Genomic DNA, 21,198 nt, shown 5'->3' with positions numbered 1-21,198 from the left:
TTTTACATAACATCAAAAAAACTCCCGTGAATAATTTAATTATCCATCAGTAGGGGGCTTGGTTTAATAAATTAAGTACATCCATACAGTGGAATACTAAGCATCATATAGCTCTCATAAGCCTAGGCTTTGGAATCAGATTGTCTGAGTTTGAATCTGGCCCAACCACTTACTACTTGTATGATTTTGATCACATTATTTAATATCTCTTTGCCTAAATTTTTAAATCTATAAAATGTTTCAAAATCTATAAAATAAGTTCATAATCTACAAAACCTATTTCATAAGGTTGTTACAAAAGTTAAATAAATTTATACATTGAAAGTCCATGCACATAGTAAGTACTCAATAAATGTTAGATATTATTATTATACAAACATTATAAGTGATAATATCTATAGTAACATGGAAAATAGTCACGTTGAGCAAAAGTTACAGACTGGCTAGTAATACAGATTTATATTTATACAGAATAATTTGTGTGTGAATGCATGCATAGAAAGAATTATGAAAGGATGTTTACTATAATTTTAATCCTGGATATCTCTGATAGTGGCATTTCAGATTATTTTTCTTTTCTTTTTTCTTTCTTATTTTCTGGTTTGATATTTTTTATTAACATGTAATAATTTCTGAAATGGCAAGCTGGGAAATTTAGATCGGATTTTCTAGGGAGGAAAACTAAAATTCTGGGGGAACTATCAAAACTACAATTTTAAAGCACTAAGGAATGAACTAGATAGGGAGGAATTGCCTACAATATCTAGGAAGAGGTAAGTTACTCACTCAAAACAACTTTTAGGCTGAGGGCACGTGCTGACATATAAGAAACAGCTGCGAACTGAGCTGTAGTTTTGATGTCGTTGTGCGGCAAAGGAAACAGTTAAAGCCAAGAGTTGGCAGTTCTCATTCCTTTGCAGGTACTTATTCATCCATATACCTGTTAAGCTGGCATCCTGATTGGCTTCATCTTCAGAGTAAGGGTGAACTGAAAGTAACTCAGTCTTTATGCAATTTCCTTTTCTTCCTTCCTTCCTTTCTTTCTTCCCTTCTTCCTTTCTTTCTTTGTTCCTCCCTCCCTTCCTTCCCTCCCCACCTCCTTCCTTCCTTCCCTCCTTCCTTCCTTCCTTTCTTTTCTCCTCAGACTGGCAGCCCAGGTTAACATCACCTAGGTGGTCCAAAAAAACTGCAAGTCCTGAACTTGGATTAAGGTGGTCCCAGAACGGTGATAAGCAAGAGCAAACGAAAATCTTCTCTGGAGGAAGGTAACTTCATCTTAGTAAGCTTCAAATTATTTCTAAAAACACTTTATTTTCAAAAACAGTGACCAGTTTGCATTCAAAAATAACCAAACTTACAAGTAAGTAAGACACCTGAGCAAGAACCAGCACAAAGACATTACATAAACAGATTTAAAAGATTATAATAATCAAAATAGATATAAAGCTCCTAATTTTAGTATTAAAGTCAATTCGATCTTCAGGAAACTATAAAAAGTGATACATCAGATATTTAAAAGAACCAAATAGTATACCTAGAACTAAAATGATACAATTAAAATTAAGAATTCAAGAGGAGTGATGTCAGCATCATGGCAGGGTGAGTTGTTCCCTTTGTCTCTCCCCTCTAAATTACAACTAAATGGACATCCATTAACCAACAGAGGATTTCCTACACAGCTCAAAGGATACCTGGGAGATCCATGTAGTATATGTCTGAGGGTGGAATGTGCTACCAAAAGCAACAGGAACTACAGCAGAACTAGCGACCTTGCCCCTGGTGGCAGCAACCCTGACACCAGCTCCACCAGCAGCAGAGGCTCTAGAAAAGTCCCTCTGGTATCCCAGAGGGAGAAAGGAGCAGAGAGCTTGTTCAAAGAAATAATAGCTGAGAACTTCCCAAATCTGGGGAAAGAAGTGGACATACAAGTACACGAAGCCAATAGGACTCCTAATTAGATCATTGCAAACAGACCTTCTCCAAGGCATATAATATTAAAATTGTCAAAAGTCAATGACAAAGAAAAAATATCAAGGGCAGCAAGAGAGAAGAAAATAACCTACAAAGGAACCCCCATCAGACTTTCAGTGGACTTCACAGCAGAAACCTTACAGGCTGGGAGAGAATGGAATGATATATTCAAAATACTGAAAAACAAAAATGATCAGCCAAGAATACTCTATCCAACAAAATTATCCTTCAGATATGATGGAGAAATAAAAGCTTTTCCAGATTAAAAAAAGCAGAGGGAGTTCATCACCATCTAGCTCTGCCTTCCAAGAAATGATGAAGGGAAACTTCCTATCTACCTGAAACAAAAAGACAAAGGTCTACAAAGGCTTGAGCAAGGAAATAAATAGGCAGACAAAATCAGAAAATTGCAGCTCTCTATCAGAATAAGTTTGCAAAAACTTAATTGTAACATAAAAGATAAGGGAAAGAAAGCATCATAAATAACTATAGCCCCTTTACTTTTGTCACAAGCTCACAATACAAAAAAGCATAAATTGTAACAACAAAAACATAGAAGGGGAAGAGGAAAGGGATGGAACCTGCTTAGGCTAATTGAGATTACAGGCTATCAGAAAATGGACTATCTCATCTATGAGATCTTTTATACAAACCTCACAGTAACCACAATACAAAAAATCATAGCAGAGTCAAAAAATCATAAATAAAGAGAAAATTGGGAAAACCATCACAGAAAACCACCAAACTGAAATGGCAGTCAGAAATACAAGGGAAAAGAAACCATGGAAATATAGAACAACAAGAAGACAAGAGATAAAATGGCAGTATTAGGCCCTGATATATTAGTAATCACTCTAAATGTAAATGGATTGAATTCTCGAATCAAAAGACACAGAGTGGCTGGATGGATTAAGAAACAAGACCCAACAATATGCTGCCTCCAAGAAACACATCTCAGCTCTAAAGACAAACATAGGCTCAGAGTGAAGGGATGGAAGATGATACTCCAAAAAAAAAAAATGGCAAGCAAAAGAAAGCGGGTGTAGCCATTCTTATATCAGACAAAGCATACTTCAAGATAAAAAATATAATGAGCGACAAAGATGGGTATTACATAATGATAAGAGGACATTCCACCAAGAAGACATAACACTGATCAGTATATATGTACCTAATACAGGAGCACCAAAGTATATAAAGCAGCTATTAACAGACCTAAAGGGAGAGACTGACAGCAACACAATAATAGTAGGGGACCTCAACACCCCACTTACGTCAATGGATAGATCATCCAGACAGAAAGTCAACAAGGAAACACTAGACCAGATGGACTTAATAGATATATGTAGAACATTCTATCCAAAAAAACAGCAGAATACACATTCTTCTCAAGGGCACATGGAACATTCTCAAAGATAGACTGTATGTTGTGAAACAAGGCAAGTCTCAATAAATTTAAGAAGATTGAAATCATATCAAGCATCTTTTCTGTTCCCAATGCTATGAAACTAGAAATCAACTACAAGTAAAAAGCTGGGAAAGTCAAAAATATGTGGAGACTAAACAACATGCTACCAAACAGGTATTGGATCAATGAATAAATCAAAGGAGAAATAAAAAAATATGTGGAGAGAAAAGAAAATGAAAACACAGCATACCTACGCTTATGAGATGCAGCAAAAGGGATACTAAGAGGGAAATTTATAGCACTACAGACCTACCTCAACAAATAAGAAAAATCTCAAATAAGTAATCTTAAACTACACCTAAAAGAACTAGAAAGAGAAAAACAAACAAAGCCCAAAGTCAGTAGAAGGAGGGAAATAATAAAAATCAGAGCAGAAAAATGAAATAGAGACTAAAATAACAGTAGAAAGGATCAATGAAGCTAAGAGATGGTTCTTTGAGAATATCAACAATTTTGAAAAACCCTTTGCCAGACTCACTAAGAAAAAAAGAGAGAAGACTCAAATAAATAAAATTAGAAGTGAAAGAGGACAAATTACAATGGATACCACAGAAATACAAAGGATTATAAGAGAATACTATGAGAAGCTATATGCCAACAAATTGGATAACCTAGAAGAAATGGATAAATTCCTAGAATCATACAACCTTCCGAAACTGAATCAAGAAGAAATAGAGAATCTGAATAGACCAATCAGAAAGTAAAGAGATTGAAACAGTAATCAAAAACCTCACAAAAAAAACAAAAAATCCAGGACCAGACGGCTCCTCTGGTGAATTCTAACAAGCATTCAAAGAAGATTTAATACCTATCCTTCTCAAATTATTCTGAAATATTGAAGAAGACAGGACACTGACTAACTCATTCTATGAGGCCAACATTACCCTGATACCGAAACCAGACAAGGACAACGCAAAAAGGAAAATTATAGGCCAATATCACTGATAAACATAAAGGCAAAAATTTTCCACAAAATATTAGCACACTGCATACAACAATACATTGAAAAGATCATACACCATGATCAAGTGGGAATTATTCCAGGGATGCAGGGATGGTTCAACATCCACAAATCAATCAATATGATACACCACATTAACAAAATGAGGACTAAGAATCACATGATCATCTCAATAGTTGCAGAGAAAGCATTTGATAAGATCCAACATCCATTTATGATAAAACTCTCAATAAAATGGGTCAACAAGTGTACTGCCTATATTTTCTTCTAGGAGTTTTATGGTTTCAGGTCTTACATTCAAGTCTTTAATCCATTTTTGAGTTAATTTTTGTGTATGGTATAAGATAATGGTCTATTTTCATAAAAATTGAGTTAACACATTGGAACTAACTCAAAAGAGAATTAGTAAATTAGAAAATAGATCAAAAGAAATTATCTAAACTACAGAATAGAAAGACCAGTAGATAAATTAATTAATTAAAGAAAAGAAAAATACAGAAGAGAGGATGAGAGACACAAGTGATAGAGTAGGAAGACCTGAAATAAGTTTAATATGAGTCTCAGAAGGAAAGGAAGGAAAGAATGGAATAGAGACAATTTTAAAAAGATAATTGCTAATTATTTTCCAGAACTAAACACACAGATTCAAGGAACCCATCATATGCCAAACAGCATAAACAAAAACAAATCTACTCCATCATAATGAAACTATATAAAACCAAACCAAAGAGAAAATCTTAAAAACAGGCAGAGAAAAAAGAGATTATTGTCAAAGGAACAACAATTAGACTGACAGCTGACTTCTCAACATCCACGTGGAAGCTAGTAAGCAGCAGCATCATGAAGTCAATGTGTTGAAATAACAAAAATCTACCAACCTAGAATTCTATACCAAACTAAGATATTCTTCAAGAATAAAGAACAAACCCAACCAACCTAAAATCTAGAACCGAAACAAAAAATGGAGAGGTTTTGCTGGTGGCAGACTCAAACCAAAGAGAATTCTGAAGGATGTACTTTAGGCAGAAAGATAGTGATCCCAGATGGAAAGTCTAAGATGTAGGAAAGAATAAATAAAGTAGAAAATATGTAGGTAAACTTAAATGAACTTTGTTTGTATAAACAATGATAATATCTTGTGTGGTTTTTACAATACAAAATTAAAATGCAACTGTGCATGTGTGTATGCACCTGTGCATGTGTGTATGCACCTGTGCATGTGTGTGTACACATGAACAGCTGGAGATTTAAAAACATCCCTCCCTTGAACTCTGGGACTATATGGTGGGAAGTTACCTATAGTATGGGAAGAATGGGCACCGGAAAGTCATCTGAGGGACGCTTTGAGCCACAGCAGTCTTAAGCAGTCTGCTGAGAGAGAGATGCCAGATTGTGGTCAAGGAAAGTATAGTCGACATCAATTTTTTTTCTTTTGCCCGTTATCACCCTTATTTTCATCTTGGAATAACACTCCCCTCCCCCTTTCTTTGGGAGAACTTATTCTCCACTCCATCTTCCTTTTACTGGTGCTGTCAGTCTTAACACTGAATAGTCATGGACATGGGCATATAAGGTGAGTGTCTTAGTTCCTTGGACTGCTATAGCAAATACCACAGATTGGGTAGCTTATAAACAATAGAAATTTCTTTCCAACAGTTCTGGAGGCTGGAAGTCTGAGATCAGGGTGCCAGCATGGTCAGGCGAGGGCCCTCTTCTGGGTCACGGACTTCTTGTTGTATCCTCGCATGGTGGAAGTGGCTAGTGGAGCCTCTTTTATAAGGGCATTAATCTCATTCATGAGGGTTCCTCCCTCATGACTTAAGCATCTCTCAAACCTCTTATCTACTAACACCATCGCCTTTAAGGGTTAGGATTCCAACATATGAATTTGGGAGGGACACAAATATGCAGACCATAGCACTAAGCCAGGCCAGTCAGAATCCTTCCCTAGGAATTTTTTTTAACTAATGCTATAGAAAGATTAATCCCTCTCTGATGAAAAGATGTGAGTTGTGAGAGTGGCTGATGGCCAATTTCCAATTACATGAAGGAAGCTGATCTTAGAAAATGAGCTGGACACCGGAGAGGATCTGAGAGGGAACGGAGAAGAAAAAACTTGGAAGTATTCAATTCCTTTGTTCCATTAGCTCTAAGGGTCAGCTCCCTCCCTTCCTTTCCCTTCTCTTCCAAAAGATTTACCTTTTTGCCTAAGCCAGTTCAAGTCCTAATTGTTCTTCCAAATATAAAGGGAAGAAGCAGGGCAAGCAAGAGGATGCATCTGAGGGTAAGATTAGGCTGGGAAAACCAAGCTGCATAAGCAGATCAGAAGCCGGGCATGGAGGCAGGTGGACTCGCCGATCAGGAAAGGGCAAGGCGATCAAACAACTGACTGGAGTTGGTTAGAGGCCCATGTCTGGTTGTGGTGTTGTTTTTTGCCACCTGCATTTCACGGAGGCAGAAAAAACAGGCTAAAGGAGCCTTTGGCTGTTATCCAGAACTCTCGATACTGAAGCTACAAGTTATCTTTGGATAGTTACAGAGAAACTAGAGACTTGGGTTTTAAAATGTAAAGTTTTCTGAAATGATATGTGGAAAAACATAAATAAGTTAAGAAGAATAGTTTATGTTAGTCAGAAAGCATTTATTTGTAGCTATGAATTATTAGTTACTAAAATCTTGCTAGACATCCATGTGCACTTAATTCTTAGAGATTAAAATTAGCAGTAGTTCATGCTATAGTTGTTAGAAAGAGTTAGGTATGTTTAGAAAGTGTTGCACTAGTTGGGAGTAAATGTGAGATAAATTTCCTTCGAGCCCCACGTTCCCTTGGTGGCAGCCCCTCACTGTGCTGGCATATTGCGCATGTTGGGGATTGGATGGGGACTTGTCTTGTAGAGTTTATTGCTGAGACATGCTATTCATATCTTGGTTTGGTAACTTACGTGTTTCTTCCCTCATTGCCTGCCCGTGCCTCCCCCTGCCAAGTTAGGATGCTGTCATTTTGTAGCTTCCCAGAACAAAGACATTCCACCTTCCAAACACTTTTAGCTGGGGAGAATTTCCTTGTAACACATGCTGCTCAAATACATGCTGTCCAACACAGGTCCTAGGGGAGGTGACTCTCTGTAGGAGGTGGGAAGCCCAGCTAACTTGTGTTCAGCAGAGAATTAAAGTCCAGATTAGAAACCAAACTGGAGGGCCAGTGGGGAACTAGCTGTGTGCCTGGCGTCAGGAAGGGAGGCTGTGCTTCATGCCCGGGGTCTCAGCTTTTCCTGGCGCAGGAGCAAGGAGCAGAGCAGACTCCACTCACCAGGGGGATGGGAGGGTCCAATATACTGCCACGCTGGGTGCCCAGTGGGTAGCATCCTGAGTGGCACTGAAGTGGCAGGCAGTAGTTCTTTGTTGTTAGCAGCTGGATTGGAAAGGCTGGGATAGGCTAGATTGATAAGTAATTCTATTGGAAATTCCAAAATTTGTGTTCACCCTTTTCTCTTTTTTTATGCCTAGAAAAAATTGAAAGCGCATTGTCTGAAGCATGACTATTTCTTTTGGTTTTTATAAAGCTTTCAAGTGTTTCCCTGTTCATATAGGGTTTTCAAGTATTTTTCCTTATCTCAACAAGTGAACACTCGAGTAGTTGAGATCTCTTCTTCGCTTCTTGCTTTTTATCAATCCCCTGTCTCTCTATACCTTCCTGTTCACAGTGCTATCACTCTGGGTTTGAAGCCCCATGAAGAGAGTTGAAAATGTCTACCTGTGATGTCTCTTTTCGTGGAACTGTCTGGTTCACAGTCAGGTCCACAGCAGGCTAGAGGAGTTCAACCTCACAAGCATTTACTGAGCACCCCCTATTTGCCAGGCCATGGGGCAGGTACTAGAGACATAAGCTTGTGCTCTCTCCACCCCGCCAAGCCCTTGTGGTGGAGGAGGGTCCCCACTCACATGCCATTCAGAGTGATACCAGTGATGTCCTACAACACAGAAGACAAAGGCTGGACTCCCTGCTGCCTTTCTGTCATTCAGGGACTGGTCCCTGGCTGCCAGTTGGCATTGACTCATCTCCCAGTGTCCTTTGTGCAACTCCCTTAACCAGCCCCTTCATTCCTTTGCCCTGGGACCACCGTAGCACCATGCAGATGCATAAGAGACATGAAGCCATACATTCAGAAGATCTGTTGCTGAATGGGAAAGAGATTTCAGGAAAAAGGGAGTATAGGAGCAAAGCGAGGATTGGAGAGACAGACAAGGAGAGGGCGAGAGGGAGGGAGAACTTTGAATTTTATTTGCATTGTCAGTCCTAGGCGTAAATACTCAGAGACTGTGTCAAAAGGGAGGAGGGCAGGGCTTAGCTATATGTGGTCTCCTTTATTCATACATCTCAATCTACTCTAACTACGTGGATCAAAAGCTCCCACCGAGGCCACTGGCTCCAGACAGATCCAGCTTCCTCATAGCAAGGTATTATGAGCATTATGAGCAAATTCAGAACCAGGTGGATTTGCCTGGCTCTCTGCCTTCGACCTCCTGGGAGAACGATGAAGCATCAACCATGTCACTAGATCAGACCGGCAAACTCCCTCTTTAATATTCCTTTGGAAGCCCAAGACTCAGCCCAGGTGCTCCATGCCGCGAGCTCTGTGTGCTTCCACAGCCCGCTGACCGCAGGTCTTCATTCCCGGTGAGGTTCTGTGAGACAGGATAATTTATTGAGAGTTTAGTTTGCGTGTGTTCCCTTTTATTTATGTCCTCGACCCCCTCGTTAGCAGGGAGTCAGGGCCTGAATCCCTTCCATGCCCCTCTCTTTGCTCCTGCTGGCTGTCCTTGGTGGCCCGTGGCTCTGCCTTCACATGGCCGCCTTCTTTGTGCCTCTGGGTTTTCTGTCTCCTGCAAGGACACTCATCATTGAAGTTAGGGGCTCCCCTTATCCATGATGATCTCACTTTGAGATCCTTCATTACATCTGCAAAGACCCTTATTCCAAATAAGGTCACATTCTTAGGTTCCAGGTGGACATATCTTCTAGGGGGACAACATTCAACCCACTATAGAGCCTGACCAGGCAATGAGTGAGGAGAGGGAGAGATTCTTCTCTTGACTGAAGGATGTTGGAGCTATGGGGGTGGAGAGTGAGTCCTCAGCACCGTCTGGCGGCCACCTCCCAAAGAGATGAAATTCAGAGGGTGTGGCTGCGTGGTACACTGAGGCAGGCTGAGCCCAAGGCTCTCCCTCCCCACTCCCCACTGCAGGCAGTTGGAGGCTCTTTCCACATCTTCTTTCTTTTTTTTTAAGATTTTCTTTGTCCCTTTTCTCCCCAAAGTCCCCCCGGTACATAGTTGAATATTTTTTAGTTGTGTGTCCTTCTGGTTGTGCTATGTGGGATGCCCCCCCTGCCCCCCCAGCATGGCTTGATGAGTGGTGCCATGTTACCCCCAGGATCCAAACCTGCGAAACCCTGGGCTGCTGGAGCGGAGCACGCAAACTCCCTCCCCTTCTTCTAAGATAAGCCCCCTCGGTTTCCAGAGCAGCCTGGGAAGGGAGGGGCCCTCACAGCGACTGGATTGAATCTCCCACTAGACGCTTGGATTGGCAGCTCAGAGTTGGATTTTATGTTTAAAGAAAATAAAGCTAAATTTTCCAGCTTGAGGTTCCCTATTACACTGTTCAATTCCAAAATACAAGCCTCATGGAGAGCTAGCACCTGCCCTTGTGCCAGGTTTCAGCCACGTGGCTCCCCGCTAACGCTCTCCCTGTGAGTAGTTGAGATCCACAGCTCTGGTCAGCTCTGAGGAAGGGCTCACGGAGGATGGCAGCCACACTCTAGAGAGGTGGGGATGTCAGACCTGTGGACAGAAGTTGTGACCTCTGACCCAACCATGTAGGTCAGCCAGACCTCTGGGCTGGCAGTCCCAGATTGTGGGACTGAGCCGTAAAACTGAGCCTCCTGTCGGACTCCAGAACACCTTCCTTTCCAGGTGGAATCCACCACTTTGGTCTGGCATCTCTCTGTAACGAAAGGACGGTGGATGGGCAGGGGGAGGGCAGCCTCATGGGTGAAAGGCTCGGGAAAGGGGTGGGAAGCCGGCTCAGGAAGCCCGTGAGGCTTTGAAAAAGGAAAAGAAATAGAGCCGGTGATCATCTCCTCCCTGTAGCTGCAGCACAGTTGATGTCGACTTTGGGCTGGGTTGCTTTTGAAAATAGAACATTTCCCCCGCGAATAAGCTAGCAGAGCGCTGTTTCTCTTTTTATCGGAGGGCGTGGATGACATAGTTCTGTCAACACTTTGCTGTGTTTTTTTCAACCGTAGTTCTTTCATCTCCTCACACTTCTCAGCTACAGATTTGTTTTTCATATTCACTCCTCTCTCTCCCATTTCCTTATTTCTATAGGTGTTTAGGTCCTTCTAACAAGCTCAGCACAAAGCTACTGCCATTTATTGAGTGCCAACTGTGTGCCAGGTATGTGTTCAGCACCATATATACACACATCCCCCTTAATCTTCCTAGCAACTTTAGGCCTACGTCTCCAGGTTACAAATGAGAAAACAAGCCCAGGGAGGTTCAGTAACTTGCTCAAGGTTGCACAGCTTCTAGTAGGAGGTGAAATTGAGATTTGAAGTTACATCTGTCCCATCCCAAAGGCTGCGCTCCCAGTACTGCCTCCTGGCACTGCACTGCTCTGTGAGGTAAGAGGCCGCTCTTCACATCTCACTTTAGTATCTGTGATGTTGGTGGAAGGCGAACAAGCCTGCATCTCAGCCGCACTCCCAGGGAGTGGCAGGCTCACGCTGCCTAGGGCTCTGGGTGTTTGCTCTTGCCAGCAGCTCCTCCAGGCCTGCTTGATGCTCCAAGCAGGTGGTCAGGGAGCCTCCCCTTCCCCCACCAGGGAAGCAGCTGCTGTCCTAGCTCAGTGATTTCAGCAGGCCTCCCAAAGAAAGAGTTATTGCAGCCCTGGCCTTTACTCCTCCCTCTTCCAGTGATTACAACTCCGGCTCTGGCGGGAGGTCTAGATTGCAAGATAAGGAAGGAGCTGCGCCAGTTTCTGGTTGCTTCTTGGCCCCGAGCTCTCCTGTTTTTACAGCAGCCACAGGTCCTACATCCTTCCTGGAGACTCGAGGGTGGATTACAAGCAAACACGTCTTCCCACTTCCCGAGCCCTGGCATGGCGGCTGTCTGGGTTCGCTATGCTCACAGACCCGCTTTGCTGGGCGAGGGCTTCCATATGGCCCCCATTAAAAGGGGTTGGTTTTCGAGGCGCTCCTGGAAATGTGTTGCAGGTGGGCTCCTGGACACTGGGCTTGCCTACTGCCTCTTCGGCTCTGTTTGCTTTGCCTAATTACGTTTTCTCTGCTGATTTGTCTGAGTAAAGTTTTTCTTTCCCACTTTGTCCAAGGTCTACACGCTACATCTGGTACCCATTTGGCTGAGAAGGGGGCAGAAACAGGGTGGTTAATTGAATGCTTGGCACAGGGCTACAAGAAGGAAACTGAGGAGAAAGACAAGAACTGGGGGAGTTTGGAGAACATGGTAAGTCAGAGCCTCTGCACAGTGCCGGAACGTCACAACCTCCTTCCCTCCACGTGGTTTCTGTCCAGAAATAGAGCCTCGAGAAGGCCACGGGAAGGACCTTGGTGACATTCTGAAACTAGATTGTAACTTCTGCTTCAGCGTAAGCCCACAGTGGTCCAGCTTCCTTTCACAGGGGCCAAGGCTTCTCAGCAGGTGGCCAGTCACGAGGCCCTGCTTGAGGGGAGAGGAGAAGGACAGGGCTGCGAGAGATCACCTGTGTCTCTCTTGCACTCATCCAGTGTGGAGTCGGGTCTCTCATTCTGCAGCGGGAATTTTGGCTCCAGACCCTGGTCTGCTTCCAGGATGCCGAGCAGAAGTCAAAGTGAAGTGGCATTGCTTGGAATCCCCATTTCTGGCCGCGGCCCAGGACCAGCCCAGCTGTGGCAGGGGTGCTCGCTGCCTGCCTCTCTACACCTCTGACTTGAGAGACCAAAACTCTCACGGGCCTTAGAGTCACAAAGTTTGGGCTTGAAATTGCAGCTCCTACTCTTTGTCATCAAGTGCCTATTCATTTTGGAGCCTCAGTTTCCCCATCTGTAAAATGTGACAAGTCACATTATTCTGAAGAGTAAATGAAACGATTCAAGACACACATCAGCTCTGCCGCCTCTAAGGACTCCACAAGTTACTTCATTCATTCCACAAAACCCTAAGAGGAAGATAGTATTGTCATCACCCTCAGAATCCCTGTTTGATGGAGAAGGAAACTGAGGCAGGGAGAAGGCAAATGACTTGTCCATGATCTTACAGCCAGGAAGTGTCAGAGTGTCAGAGTCAAGACTCCAGGCAGGGATTCGGGCCTGCAGCCTGCAGATCTGGGCTGTGCTTGCCTGCCTGTTGTAAGGCCGGAAAGCTCCTGGCCCCACACCTGGCTGGAGAAGACACACACTGGACACTGGCCCTTACTCTGACTACCTCAGGGCTGCCGGGGCTGCCCAGGGATTGTTCTGGCTGCCATCTGGAAGGACAATGACATGGCAGCCAGCAAACAGTACAAGAATGAGACATGAGGAGGGGAGGCTAGGTCGAGGAGGACACATGGAGGAACTCCCACAAGCAAGGTAAGTGGGGACCATCACGGGTGGGGGAGAGGACACGGGAACTAGAGTCACCAGGCCTGCTCCAGGCTGCTCCCGGCCCAGCCACGGCTTTCCTTGCTGGGTGGTCTTGAAATCCACATAGTCTGTTTCTGACCAGCTCTGAGGAATTGGCCACAGTCAGCCCTGACGGCTTGCCCTGGCAGCGTGCTGCTGTCTTCTCTAAACATCTCCAGCTTTAGGGCTCCTCCATCGGATAGATACCCTCCAGCCGCTCGGTGCTTTCAAGTGGGCCCCGCATGCTCCGGGGCTTGGCTGCCATCCCTGCCTCTCCTTGAAGAGAGCAGAGTCTCTAATTTGGGTCCTGCCCACACCCCTCCCTGCCCGCTGCCCACACACTGTCATTACAGCTGTGGTGTCGCTGCTCCCGGCACAGACCAAGGTTTCCTTGCCGAAGGAGGCAGCCACAGCACCCACTGGCTGCCCCCCATGGACTTCATGCAACCCTGCTAAGGGTGACCCACTTGGGTGCTGTGGACAGGGCAGCTCATGGGGAGAGTGACTTGAAGAAGGAGAAAGAGCACTCACTGGGTAGATTTGAAGCAATCACACTTATTGGCCTGCCCGAGACATCTCACTCCCAAAAGAACAGTGAGCAAAGAAGCCAGAGTGAGGAAGGATGGGGGAGAGAGGTCTCAGGGAGCATGCTGTGTGGCTGGCCATGGCTCAGTCCACAATTCTTTATGTGTTTTATGCACGTGTATAATCAGGTTGAGCTCTCTGGGCCTTGGAGGGGTGTTCTCACGTGTCACCGCACAGACCTCACCTCCCGGGGGCAGAGGCATCGGGCAGGATGGGATCTGGGGTCAGACCTAGGTGTGAGCTCTGGCTCGGCAAGTTAGTTCCCTGCTTTCAACTTCAGTTTCTCCTAATGACAACAGGGATCACAATGCCACTCTCACATGAAAACAAGTCACCTATACTACCTGGCACACAGTAGGTCCTCAAGAAAAGATATGCCCTATTTGAGGAAGTTAATGAAGGTCTTTGGCATCCCCTCCCACTCCTGTGTAAATGTTTTGGGATAGCTTACCTTCTTGGCTTCTCGCCTTCTTACCTCTGACCTTCTACCCAGGGCTAATGCCCCCTGACTCCTTGTGCTCCACTAGGCCTCCACGGCCATGAGGGCTGCGTTGCTGCTGCCAGCCAAGGAGGGCAGGGAGGCCTGCGTCTGAGGCCAGGGGATCTACAGGAGTGACTTTTAGTGCTTTCTTGGCCAATAACTATGGTAAATTCAGCACCCATGACCTGATAAGAGAAAGGCATATAAGGATCAGACCTCTTGGGGATAAAGGTCTTTGTCACTGCACAAAGCAAGCAGCTTATACCAGCCAAGTGCTGGCTGGGAATGAGGGCAATGGCGAATGGGTGGTAGAAATAGATGATGAATATCAATCATGACCTTGAGATCAGCTGGGCCACTCACTCTTTTGCATTAAGTCCTGGCAGATGTTGTGGCCTTGAATAAAGACCAGACTGGACTTAGAGGGTCCATGACAGACATGAGAGGAGCCAGGGACATCCCTTGTGCCTCACTCAAAATCCTCTCAGCCTCATTCCCTACGCTGCTGACTGTTGCAGGCACGGGTTCTGCTCAGGCTTCAAAACAGCTCTGCTTGGCAGCCGTGTGACAGTGTCTGCCCCTGAAGCTGCTGTGCAGAATGTCCACAGAATCCACTGGCACTCACCCAGGGACAGCCTGGAGACGTGGGGGAGTCAGTGCGAGGGGCCGCCCTTGACCAATGGAAGACAAGAGCCTCTGGATAAATGCTCACCCATTTAATCCTTGAGCAGAGAAATCTGAGCTGCATCACATCAGGCTCCTCACAAAGGCCCGTGGGTTGGAGATCTTCTGTTCCCCATAACAGCAGCCATCTTGGCCAGGCCTCTTTGCCTTTCCCACTTTTGTCCTTTCACTCCTCCGGTCCTCTCTCTCTGGGTCCCTGGCCCCATAGAAACTACTTGCAGGTAAGCCTGCATCTTGGGCACAGATTTTAGGGGATCTGAGGCTAAAATAGCCATGTACAAAGTGTGAGGAGGGGAGGGAAGATGTGAAACAATCATTTTACAGAGTGAAAAAGTGGGCAACCAGAGAAGGATCATAAAACTAGCAGGTGAGCTGGCTTCCTATTGGGGGTTTGCAGGTGTGTGCGTGAGGTAAACCCTCCAGCACCTTTATATTTTCTACCACAACTTTGAGTATCAGGTATAGTCACAAAATATGTGGATATGGATTTAATCTTGAATGGGCTTTTGCCAGATGATTTTGATGGAAAGAGAAAGGTAAGAAAAATAAGAGAATTCACAAAGCAGTAATTATAAGGGTGAGTCATGGAATTAAGCAGAACAAGGAGGCAAGTAAGGATATAAGGGGAAGAAAGGGAAGAATATGTATATAATCTTTGTATTTTGTATCTTTATACAGATATAAAGGCGGTAGGATCAATGGGTTGATATCAGAGAGTGGCAATGACAGGGTTAGAGACACAAGTACAAGAGGAGTGTGGCTGAGGTGGAGTAGAGATTAAAGATTGCTGGAGGTGAGGAGGTCATGGAACTCAGAGGGCAAGGTGTTGAATGGGTCACTACCCTACAAGGTTGTTAAGTCACCAAGAAAGGTAAAAGGAAAGGGGTGGAAAGCCAGGTGCTAAAGTCATTAAAGAATGAAGGGGAGTAGGTTGGCAGATGACAGTATCAAGGACGGGTAGTGGGGCTGGCTCCATGGCTGATTGGTTAAGTTCTCGCACTCCGCTGCGGTAGCCCAGGGTTCAGATCCTGGGTGCAGACATGGCACCGCTCGTCAGGCCACGTTGAGGCAGCGTCCCACATCCCACAACTAGAAGGACCTGCAACTAAGATATACAACTGTGTACAGGGGGAGTTTGGGGAGATAAAGCAGAAAAAAAAATTTGAAAAAAGGATGGGTAGCAGGTGGTAAAATGTAGCATGAATTTCAAAGAATCTGGGGCTTTTGAGGAGGAAGGGAGAGAATTGATTTGCAAGTCCAATGGGACACCTACCCCACTGTCCAGCCCTCCGATGTAAGGAGAATGGAGGTGGGGCCGGGATGGCCTCCACGTGGGAGGTGGTATTTGCAGGGCACAGCCAAATTTCCATTAAGGCAAGATATGAAGAGATCTTACCAAAAAACACAAAAGATAGAGGAGCACTTGCTGATGACAGATCCCGAGCGTCAGGGTACATAGTATGTAATGGTTGGGAACATGGGTGGGGAGTGAGAAACGGAGATAATACCGGCCCTGTAGGATTATTGCAAATTTGATGGAGAATTTTACGTAAAGCGACCAGTAGGGTGTCTGATGAAGATGATGATGATGGTGATTGCCAGAAAAGCAAGAATTAAAGGCAAATTATAGATAATGTCAGAAGAAGCACCGTCTAGGAATCAAGGGTCCTCGAGTCTCATCCTGGCTCCGTTCTCTATTAACTCTCTGTGTGGCCTGAGACACGTCAATCCCCTTTCTCTCTGGGCCATGGTTTCTCCATCTCTAAAATGACAAGGTTCGATAACACCAGTGGCTGTCAACTCCAAGGTGGCAGAGCGGTCACACATAAAATGTAGATGATAATATCCTGAAATACTTTTTCAAAACATGTGTGTTTGCTTTCCCCCAGCCCACCCCCACAGGGTCAGATCTTGTTCTCTCGGGATAAGGACCCAGAATGTGCATTTTGGAAAAGTCCCGCAGGTGATTTACTAATGATACCCCCACCCCCAGCCCTATTTTCTTTCTTCAGGGAATTGCTTTACCTAGAAGCTAGTTTTTCCTCTCCCAAATGTCATCGCCTAGAAAGTGATAGTGAGAAAGATGTGGTTTGTCAGTCGGAGCTGGGTCAGAGCACTTATCAGAGGGACCAGATGCCCCGAGCTCTGCCCTTCGCGGGCAGATGGCCAAAAAGCCGGCGGCATTATTTTTACAGCTTCATTCTTTGGGCATTTCTCCACGCAAATGCATAAGAATAAGAATTGAATCAGCACAGCTCCATTTTGTTGCTGTTGTTTCTGTTTTTTTGTTTAATATCAGCCCACACCACACTGTTGACCAGCCTAGGCAGTGGTTACCCTTGGGGAGGGGCGCCCCTTGGCCAGGCATTGGGGGGAAACACAGGTGCCATGAGGGGAGGGAAGGCAGCACACTGAGCCCAGGCCTGTGTCTCCATCGCCTCTATATCCTCAGCCCCTACAAAGGTACTCGGCAATAGTAGGGGCTCCACAAATACTTGTTAAGCTGAAATCTAAGGAAAAGCAGCAGTAGACCAAAAAGATAGCGGTTTAGGGGAATTCACTAGTTTTCAACTGCAGGAAAGAGGATGGCTGCAGAGGACTCCAATTTTTCTGCTGAGCCAAACTAGCAGGAAAGTTGAAGGACAAAAATAAATCACTGACATGCAAGGACTCGAAAGATTACCACCCAAATGCCCTCTCCGAGCAGATGGACTTGAGTGTTTCTAGTAAGAAGAAAAAGGAACCTAAGAGAATGATCAACGCATAACAAAAAAGTGGTAAACCCGTAAACCTGTAAAATGAATCGTCAAATCTAAAATACGTTGTTGCTAGCACAATGTATGCAATGATTAATAAAACTAAACTAGAACTACTCCTTGTCTTTGATTTGTACTTTCATTTTGTTTATGATATTTTTTGAACTATAAAAGTTTTAAATTTTAATGCAATCAAATTTTATAGATTATTCTTATTGTGACTTGTTTAGGAAATCATTTTCTACTCGAAAGTCATAACGAGATACTCCTCAGCCCAAATATTATTTCCTTAGGATAATCTCCAATCTCTTGAAATAGATCATGTCCCATTGTTACATGCTGTTATGATACTGTGTTCTCTCCTTTAGTGCACTTGTCCCAGCTGTAACTGTACATTTATTTGTGTGATTATTTGACAAAAAGTCTGATCCCCTCCACTAGAAGAAAAGCCCCACGTGGCCTCAGATCATGTCTTATGTTCCCTCTGTCATCATTATGGTTCCAGGGCTTCACAGAGTTCCTGTCATATAAGAGCTGACATTTACTAAGTTCTTACTCTACACAGGACTTATTCTGGGACTTTACATGTACTCATTTAAAACTCATGACAAACACCTGAGGCAGGTCCTATTTTAATGACAGAAACTGGGGCACATAGGGGCTAAGTAGCACATTCAGTGTCACACAGCGTTCAAGACAGCAGAGCAGGATCAAACGCAGGTGGTCTGGCCCCGTACCCTCTGCTTTCAGCCTTTAGCGTGTGCTTACTCAAAGGATGGGAACTCAGCAAATGTTTCCTGGAGACAAGGAATGACGAAACCACAATTTCAGCAGGTTCTCTCAGGAACAGAAATATCATTAAAAAACAGAAAAATGGTATATTTGAATAACAAACTACATGCTGTATGTAAAACAATAAAGTCATTTCTAACTGTATATCATATATTCTTTCAAATATTCTTGGAGCAGTAATAAAAATTTACTATCTGTTATGATTCAAAAAAACTCACTAACTATTAAGAAGCTGAATGTATTTAAATAAATTTATTGGCCAAATGCAATAATAGTATAAATTAACAACAGAAGGGGGCAAAAAATCACCTGGGGGTTTGTTGTTGTTCTTTTACTTTCAAGTATGATTTACATAGTTAAATGCACAAGTATTCAGTGTACAGCTCAAAGAATTTTGATGTATACTTCTCAGTAACTGCCATTCAGATCAAGATCTAGAACATTTCCATCACTGCAAAAAGACTCCTCAGGCCCCTTGCCAGTCATTCCCCCACGCAGAGACAACACTGTCTGCTCTTGAGCTCTGTGCAAATGGCGTCATGCAGCATGTACTCTTCTGTGTCTGGTTGCTTTCACTCAGCAGAAGGTTGTTGAAATGCATCCATGTTGTTCACTGTGTGTAGCAGCAGTCCATCCCTCATGTATTTATTTATTTCCCAAGTAGTATCTCTTTGTATGGATATATTACTGTTTGGTAATCTGGTTACAGTTTTGCGTTATTACAAATAAAACAAATATAAACATTCTTGTACGAGGACTTTTCTGAACATGTTTATTCATTTCTCTTGATTACATACCTAGTAATAGAATCTCTGGTTTGTGCAGTAGGGCTATGTTTAATTTTGCTAGAAACTGCCAAAAACTACCACTCTGATTGTGCCATTTTATACTTTCATCAGCAATGTATGAGAGTTTTTGCACCACTTTCTCATCAACATTTGGTATTTTACATCTTTTAAGAGGCAGCCATTTGGTGGATGTCAAGTGGCATCTCCTTGTAGTTTGCATTTCCCTGATGACTACTAATGTGACCTTTTCACATGTTTATTGGTCATTCAAATATTTTCTTTTGTGAATTGTCTGTTCAAATTTTTGCCCATTTTATAATGGGTTGTCTTTTCATTATTGCTTGATTGTAGCAGTTAACACAAACTTTTAAATAACTCCTAAGTTAAAGTGAAAATCTTACTGAAATTGCAAACTACTTGTGAATAAATTAAAATGGGAGCACAGTGTTAAAACAAAAGCTTGTGGGATGCATGCAAAATGATACTCACAGGACGTTTATAGCTTTAAATGTTCTAATTAGACAATGAGGAAGAGTTTTTTAAATACACTAAACTTATGAATTAAACAAATTATAAGGTAAACCCTGCAAAAGTAGGAGGAAAGATTAATAAATGTGAAAATGCAGGAGATAATGGAGTAAAAGCAAAAAAGAAAAATTGATCAAGGCTTTTCAACTCCAATTATAAAAAAAGGGGGAATTAATGAAATGTTAAAAATAAGAAAGCACACGTATTCTGTTAGGAAATTTAAAATGTAAAAACATACCATCCTCAACTTCATTAAATAAATATGAAAATCTGGATTAAAAAATGGGTGATTTTCTAGGTAAATATAAATTCTAAAATTGACTAAAGAAAGATAATTACAGAAACATTTAAAAGTTAGTCATAAAACTCAGATCACCAAGGAAGAGATAATTGGGCTATATTACTTCTTTCAGAACATAAAACAAACTTGACAGCTTTTCAACTCATCTATGAGGCTTGCATAACCACATAGCAAGACTGAACAAAGATATCATGGGAAAAGAAAACCAGAGCTCAATCACGCTTACAAACAAAGATACAAAAATCCTAAATGAAACATTAGCAAATTAAATTCATTTGTATACTAAAAGAATAATACATCTTAACTAAGTTGGGCTTATCCTTGGAATGCCAGGATATTTCAACATGTGGAAATCTATTAATGTAATTCATTTGATCAAGAATTAAGAAAGAAAAATCATATCATCTTGCTAGATTTAGAAAAAATTTAGTAAGTTCAATAAAGACCCATTTATGATTTTTAAAAACCACTTAACAAAATAGAAATTAAAATAAAGGAAATTTTAGGGGCCGGCCTGCTGGCACAGTGGTTAAGTTCACATGTTCTGCTTCTTGGTGGCCCAGGGATCACCAGTTTGGATTCCAGGTGCTGACATGGCACTGCTTGGCAAAAGCCATGCTGTGGTAGGCATCCCACATATAAAGTGGAGGAAGATGGGCATGGATGTTAGCTCAGGGCCAGTCTTCCTCAGCAAAAAGAGGAGGATTGGCAGTAGTTAGCTCAGGGCTAATCTTCCTCAAAAAAGTAAAAATAAAAATAAGTTTAAAAATGCAGGAAATTTTGGGGCTGGCCCCGTGGCTGAGTGGTTAAGTTCGCACGCTCCACTGCAGGCAGCCCAGTGTTTTGTTGGTTCGAATCCTGGGCGCGGACATGGCACTGCTCATCAAACCACGCTGAGGCAGGGTCCCACATGCCACAACTAGAAGGACCAACAGTGAAGGATATACAACTATGCACCGGGGGGCTTTCGGGAGAAAAAGGAAAAAAATAAAATCTTTAAAAAAAAAAATACAGGAAATTTTAGTAAAGGAAACCCTATGCAAACATCATATTCAATGTTGAATCATTAGTTTGAAACCACAAACAAACACAAGACACTAACACTATTATTATTCAACATCCTAGCTAATGGAATAAAACAGTAAAAAGAAATAAAACATACAAATATTGAAAAAAGAGAGACAAAACTGATTTTACTTGCAGACAATATAATTGTCTATTCAG

At 43.0% G+C, this 21,198-nt stretch overlaps 1 long non-coding RNA gene across 1 annotated transcript; it reads left to right on the top strand.

The window, feature by feature from the left end:
• Nucleotides 1-1,142: 1,142 nt before the first annotated feature.
• Nucleotides 1,143-19,102, top strand: LOC139075125 (uncharacterized). Its single transcript, XR_011525187.1, has 4 exons — nt 1,143-1,265; nt 10,787-10,855; nt 11,790-13,026; nt 14,644-19,102. It is a non-coding gene; the product is annotated as an uncharacterized lncRNA (long non-coding RNA).
• The last annotated feature ends 2,096 nt before the right edge of the window (nt 19,103-21,198 follow it).

Source organism: Equus przewalskii, chromosome 13 (assembly GCF_037783145.1).
Source record: "Equus przewalskii isolate Varuska chromosome 13, EquPr2, whole genome shotgun sequence".
Lineage (NCBI taxonomy): Eukaryota > Metazoa > Chordata > Mammalia > Perissodactyla > Equidae > Equus > Equus przewalskii.
This window is presented reverse-complemented; position numbering and strand designations above follow the sequence as displayed.